Source organism: Nyctibius grandis, chromosome 21, assembly GCF_013368605.1.
Source record: "Nyctibius grandis isolate bNycGra1 chromosome 21, bNycGra1.pri, whole genome shotgun sequence".
NCBI classification, from domain to species: domain Eukaryota; kingdom Metazoa; phylum Chordata; class Aves; order Nyctibiiformes; family Nyctibiidae; genus Nyctibius; species Nyctibius grandis.
This window is the reverse complement of record NC_090678.1, coordinates 7017267-7024165: the sequence shown is the minus strand read 5'-3', so window position 1 is coordinate 7024165 and position 6899 is coordinate 7017267.

Below are 6899 nucleotides of genomic sequence, written 5' to 3'. Positions count from 1 at the left end.
AACCCACTGCCTTGGCCTCCCTGGTCTTAAAATAATGATGACACGTGAGCAGGAGTGGGGAAGATCTAGATCAAGCCCACGAGGATGGGATGCTCCCTGGGATGGAGCCGGGATGCTCCCAAAACCCCATCCCCGGGGATGGGCCACTTTCTGCTGTTGCTGGACCTGGCTCCTGACCTGCTGAATCCATCCTGCCCATCCTACAGATCCTCCCTGTGCTGACATCGACACAAGAGGTGGGGAAAGGGCATTTTGGGGTACTTTGGGATGAGAAGGGAGTGTGGGGCTGGGAAGGGGATGGAGATGGGTGGTCAGAGATGCTCTCGCCTGCAGTGGCTCATTTGGCTTTAATTGCTCCCTGAAGGCGGCGGCTGCTGGCAGCATGGCATCGGAGATGTCATGTTATAGTCATGCGCGAAGAGCTGATGGTCAAGGGTGACACCACCACCAAAACATCCTCGTGGAAGCTGTCAGCAGTGGGGTATCGAAGGGCAGGGAGAGGGGCTGTCCCGCTGCCAAGGGTTGGGGCAGATGCAGGTGCCTGGTGTAGGGGTGGTGGCAGCTCTCATGGGGTTTTGTGGCCAGAAAATCGTCCTGCCACATCAGGGATGGTGCAGGCAGTGCCCGAGCTGAGTGCTGGCCCCTCTCAGAGCTGCTGGAAAAGATTTCCTTTGGTTTTGAAGCTTCACACTGGCATGGGTTGGGAGGGCTCACGCTGACGGTGTCATTGGACCAGCGTTAGCTGGTCTCTGCTGTCCCCCGTGCCGAAGCGAGGTAGCCCAGGTGTGACAAACCAGGACATGACGGTGGGGCTCAGGCACACAGCTCCTGTGACAGGCATGGTGACACCAACCCGTCCCTTTGGGCACCCGTATCCTCCTGTGCCCCGGCTGGGTGCTGCTGTGCCCAGGCTGGTTGGCACCTACTGGGAGCTGGAGGGAGGACCTGGATGAGACCCCACCTTGCCCATGCACGAGTGGCCCAGCACGGCGGGGCTGCTTTATGGGATGCTGCCAACGGGACGGGCCCCAGCACGCGCGCTTGCAGGCCGTGCTGCGCCGAGCGCGGCACGGTGCCAGGTGCCCCTTCCCCACGCCCTCGTCCCCGGGGGCCGCAGCAGGACACAGGCTGCTCCTCCGCTTTGCAGCCGTGCCAGCACCGTCCCGGTTTGCATTTGGCTCGGTGCTCCTGTTTCCCAGCTGCTTCCCACTGCGCCACTGCTGGGTGCAGCATCTCCATCTCCCCCCCCACCGCTCCTGCGGGATGGGGCAGCACCTCCCTGCCCTCCCTCAGCAGGGACGGCTTGGAGAAAGCCAGGCGAGATGGCCACGGTGTGGGGCACAGGTGAGCCTGCCGGAGAAGCAGCCCTGCTGCCGCCATCCCGCTGGGAAGCGAGGCGCGGGAGGAAGAGTTATTGCTGTGGTCACACACCAGCTATTCCCTCCCGACAAAAGGCAGCGTCTGCACAGCCGGGAGAGAGCCCGAGGACAGGGACAGCCCCGACGACCTTCAGAGGACGCGCGGCAGACGGGCTGATCGCCCCGGACAGGTACGCCCGTGGGCACCCCTCCACCTGGCCTGGCGCAGCAGGACCCTCCCGGGATGCTCCCCACAAGCCTTCAGCTGCCGTCAGCTTCAAAACCTCCTCGCCAGCCCCTGGCCTGGGTGGGTTTTTTTTTCTCCCTTCCAGCACACGTCAAGCTTTCAGGTTTCTGAAAGGAGGAAGAGGTGATGTTGTTGTCGGAGCTCAGCTGCTGCGAGATGCCAGTGCCCAGTTTAATGCTGGAGTTTGGATACATCCCTGTAAAGCATCATCTCCCAGCCCGTCCCTGGCAGCTGGAGCTTAGCGGGGAACCGGCTTATAATAGCTGGGGATCAAGGTTAAGGTGACAGCACCAAAGACGTGGAGGGAGTGAGCTGGGGCTCTTGCCCTGAGGCTGGGGGCCAGGGTCTGCCAGCTGTACCCCTGGAGCCTGACACGCCAGCATGGTCCCAGCACAGCTCTGGGACACCCGGACCCAAGCAGCTCTCGTCGTGATGTCCTTGTGCTGCCTCTTGCCCCAGGAGCAGAGGTGCTCAAAGGCATCCCTGTGCCACGATGAGAAACCACCTGCAGACAAGCAGAGATCTCTGCCTAGCTGGGTCTCTGGCCCAAACTCACCCTGGGGAGGTGTTAGTGGGTGTGTGCTAGAGCAGGTGAAGCACCATCATGCCCATGTTCAGCTCCCCGCAGAGAGCTGGAGAGGAGCGAGTGGCCGAGGCTAAATGAAGGTGGGGAGTGGGGTGTCAGCAAATGTCAAAAAGCAAAAAAACGGCTGGACTTCAGAGGCAATTAATTGTGTACAATGTGAGAGAGGCGCTGGTTAAAGAGGTGGCAGCGGCTGAACCATATATCCACTTATTTAGGTGCAGTTGTCCACGGAGCGGAGCACATGCATACCATTAGAGCCAAATATCTCCAATAAGGCTGTCTCTAATGTGCCAAAAAGAGCTTAATTTGCTTCGCAGTGAGCCAGGGAGGTTCCTCAAATGCCTTTTCCTCTGAGTGGGAGCAAAACAGGTCTCGAGACACGGGTACAAACGCGGGTGGGTGTGTAGGGACAGCACGTCTGGATCACCCCACGCAGGGAAGTGCCACCACACAGTGGGTGACCCCGGAGGGACCCACCCGGCCGTGATGTCTGACACCGCATGGCTGGTGGGGAGGAGCTTCGAGAGCATGTTATGTGCCCACGCTCCATCCGCAGCACCTGAGGAGCACAGTGGCTATCCAGAGGGAGCCGGCAGCTGCCTCCCTGGGACACATGGGGCCACGTAGCCATCACGATGCCCCGGCATCCTGCAGACTCCTTGGCCACCACTGCTGCCTGGAATTAGAGGGATGGAGGAACCAGGCTGAGGTTTAAGTGGCTGCAGGTTATGTCTGTCCCTCCCCGTTTCCTCCAGCACATGAGCAAAACCTCTCAGCCGTAGCCTTTCCGAGCCCACCGTGCCCCCTCCATCGAATCCCTCGTCCGGCGGCTGCAGCGGGGCTCATCCTCACGCTCCTCAGCACCAGGCTGCACTGCCAGCAGTGTGGCAGAGCACTGGCACTATCGTGACATGCACCACACAGGGGGGAGCCTGGCCTCCGAGGGGTAACACTGCAGGACGGCTCTGCACGGGGCAGCTGGCAGCGGCGGCGCCTGGGACCCCTCCGCCTTCCCTCGCCAACCTCCGAGTCCTGGGTTAATTAATCGTCATCAAATAACCTGCATGGCCGCAGCTGGGACGGCAGCTTCCCCTTCGCTTCTGCTCGCGCCTGCGACGCTGGGCTCCGTCCCGGCGGTGTTGCTGCCCTTCGCAGGGCTGCCCGGGGTGAGTGCCCAGCACCCGGAGGGCTGCTGCCAACATACAGCCCCTGGAGAGCGGCTCTCCGTGGGAGAGGGAGGCTCAATAGCGGGGGGGGGTCTCAACAGGATCAGGGTCTTGATAGGCGAGGGGTTATCAATAAGAAAGGGGGATCTCAATAGGAGAGGGGTCTCGATGAGATCAAGGTCTTGATAGGAGAGAGGGTCTCGATAGGAAAGGGGGGGTCTCAGTAGGAAAAGGTGGGTCTCAATAGTAGAGGGATCTCAATAAGATTAGAGTCTTGATAGGAAAGGGGTTGGAATCTTGATAGGATCAGGGTCTCGATAAAAGAGGGCTCTCGACAGGAGGCAGGGGTGTCTCACCAGCATGGCCCTTTTGGTTTCACTGGGACAGGCATTACGTGCAATGGCTGCACATGCCCCAAGGATGAGTTTTGAGGCAGCTCACTGGGATTTACCCCCTGAACACCCCAGTCAGGCCCTGGAAATGCTGCAACCCAGGAGCTGACATTCCCTGTATTTTGCAGCATCTCCCCATCGCCCTGGGGAGGGGTTTGCATTAGCCGGGCACCGCCAGCTATGGGTGGGGACCCTCCGGAGGGTGACCCTTATAGCAATGAGGGGGTGCTACAAGGAGGCCCTATAAGATGGACCCTTATAGTGGGCAGAAGCACCATGCTGCCCGTGCCGGGCTCTACCTGAACAGATGCTGCTGCACCATAATAAAAGGTTAAATATTTTAATAAGCATTAGCCACATGTTGAAAGGAAAACGAGCTGCTTGCTTTCACTTTTTTTTTTTTTTCTGTATGCAAATGAACTGGAAGCTTATTAACAAGATGAGAGGCTGGAGCCTAATTAGCAGCAGGATGAGGGAGCAGTGCTGGAGCTGAGTCAGCAAGCGGGGGAATGGCAGGTGCGGGCCCTGCCAGCGCTTCCAAACCGCCCCAAAACCAGGAGAATTGGGCAAAAAAAACAGCCCCGCACATTTCTGGAAGGGTGGGGGACACCAGCTTCGCTCGGGGGCTCGCTCTGGTCACCCCAAAGCCACCAGCCTCAGTTCTGCTCCGTGCTGGTTGTGTCGCAGCTCGGATTTTAGGGGCTGAGCCATGCAGCGGTGCCGAGCGTGCGTGGGGTATCGGGGGGGGCGATGCCACCGAGGGGGGGTTGTTTAGGGGCGATGCCACCGAGTGTGGGGTACTTAGGGGCACCGCCACCAAGCCGTGTGGGGTATCATCTTTATTTTCTCCCATCCTTTCTTCTGTCACCTTTTCCCTGGTCTGGAGGTTGCTTCAAGCAAAGGACAGGGGCTGCCCATCCTGCGAGGAGGGACAGGGACTCGCCTCCGAATGAGAAGCTGACAATAAACCCCCTCTTGTAATTTGCACCTTTGGAAGGTGACAGCAGCCGGGCGGCCCCATCGGTCATTTGCAGTTTTAATTAGCTGGGCTCTCCCAGCTGCCCTTGGGCAGCCAAGGCTGCAGGCAAATGGGGTTGATTTTGGGCATGAACGAAGCATTTTGTGGCCCACAGGATGGAGGTGATGGCATTCCTCTTTTTTTGTCTGTTCTTTTAATATATATTTATTTATTCCGCTTGGTCTCGGTCCAGCCCTGCCTCCATGCCACCATCATCCACGTCAGTGCTGAGCCAGTGTCCCTTCATCCACCCTCTCCTCTGGGCTCCTTCCTCACCATCCTCCTCCTCTCCCAGCACTGAGCACCCCTGGACCACTGTCCCCAGGTTCCCTCTTCCCGTGCAGACCCCGGAGCAGCGCTGCTGCATCGGCAGCTTGAACAGCCGGACCCCACAATTGCCCTATAAAGCTATTAGAACTCTACCTCATTAGCAATAATTAAAAGATGTAGCACACATTCCCAACAGCTCATGCCTGCAGGTAGGGTCATTTTTTTTTTTTTTTTTTGTGTATGTTTTATTTCACTTTTTTTGTTTATTTTATTTTATTTTATTTTATTTTATTTTATTTTATTTTATTTTATATATTTAATTTAATTTTATTTTGTTTTATTTTCTTTATATATTTTATTTTATTTTTTATTTTGTTTTATTTTATATATTTTATTTTATAATTTTATTTTGTTTTATTTTATTATTTTATTTTGTTTTGTTTAATTTAATTTCATTTTATTTCATTATTTTATTATTTTATTTTATTTTATTTTATTTTATTTTATTTTATTTTATTTTATTTTATTATCTTATTTTATTTTATCTTATTCTATTTTACTTTCTAGGCTCCTACACCCACCATGCCCAAAGGATGGGCAGCACCACCCCTCCACACCATCCCCACGGTGCCGGCAGAGGAGGGACGCAGGGTCCCCCCCACCCCCTGCCCACCTGTCGGAGGGGGACTGCTGCATCCGAGGCCCAGTAAAACATTTCCCCACAAAGCAGAACGACTGCGCAGACTGATGGGCTGATTGTGAGACCCACTCACATTTATGGAGGCCGTAAGTTACAGACTCCAGTGAACTGGAGGAAAACCATAACCCTCGCCTTTTATAGGCGAAATTTCCTGCAGTATATTAAACTCTCCAGCAAACGCACGGGGCTTTACTGCAGACCATAACTTTGATGCCTCCCAGCCCCTCGGTCAGGATTATTAACAACTGGGGGGGTGCTTCGCCAGCCCCTTGCACCGGTGGCGATGGTGGCCCTTGGCTGGGGCTCCCGGCATGGGGATGGGTGAGGGATGGGGGGGGACACCCCAGGCTGGCTGGTAGGGCCGGGGACATGCTGGCAGGGACAGGGGGCATGCTGGCACCTGCCTGCGGGGACAAAAAGCCCCAAGAGGTATTGCATGGGCCAGGACGTGACGCAGGGAGGGACCTGATGCCTCCTTGGGCATCGGCACCGTCCCTGAGCCGCTGGGTTCTGCTCACCAAAAGCCTCCGGCAGGTTCTGCCATGGGTGTCCCCGGTGCACGCTGTGTTTTTTTCTCACTTCTTGGCCTAAAATGTTATAATGTGAAATGGAGAAAGTGCAGGAGCCTGCCCTCGGAGCTTGCTCTCGCCCAGGGCTGAACTTTGCTGCCCGGATGGGGGGAAATAGGGGAAAGAAAGAAAAAACCCCAAACCCCATTGATAAGTGAGTGGCAGAGGGAGAATGATGGGCAGCACCCGCCGAGGGAAAAGGTGGGGATGCAGAGGGGGGAAGGAGATGAAAGGAAGGAAAACACAAACCATCCCGTTGGGTTCCCGTGGGTTTGTTTTCTCGTTCAGCCCCAAGCAGCTGATGAGGGAGGGAGGGAGGGAGGACACTGCACCCAGCGCGGCTCCTCCACTCGCCCCCCAACCGCCCTGGGAGGCTGCACGTGCCCTTTCCCCACCTTCAAACCATCTCTTTTTTTGCAGAGGGTTGTGGAAAGACTTGAGCTGGGAGAGGTGTGACATGCTCAAACCCACCCAAAGGCTGAGTGTCAGGACCCCCCAGCACCCCTCACCCTCTCCCAGCATCACCTCCTGCCACCTGCCTTTTTTTGGGGCGATCCGCTCATTGGGGCCCGGTGAGACTTAACATTTCCCTG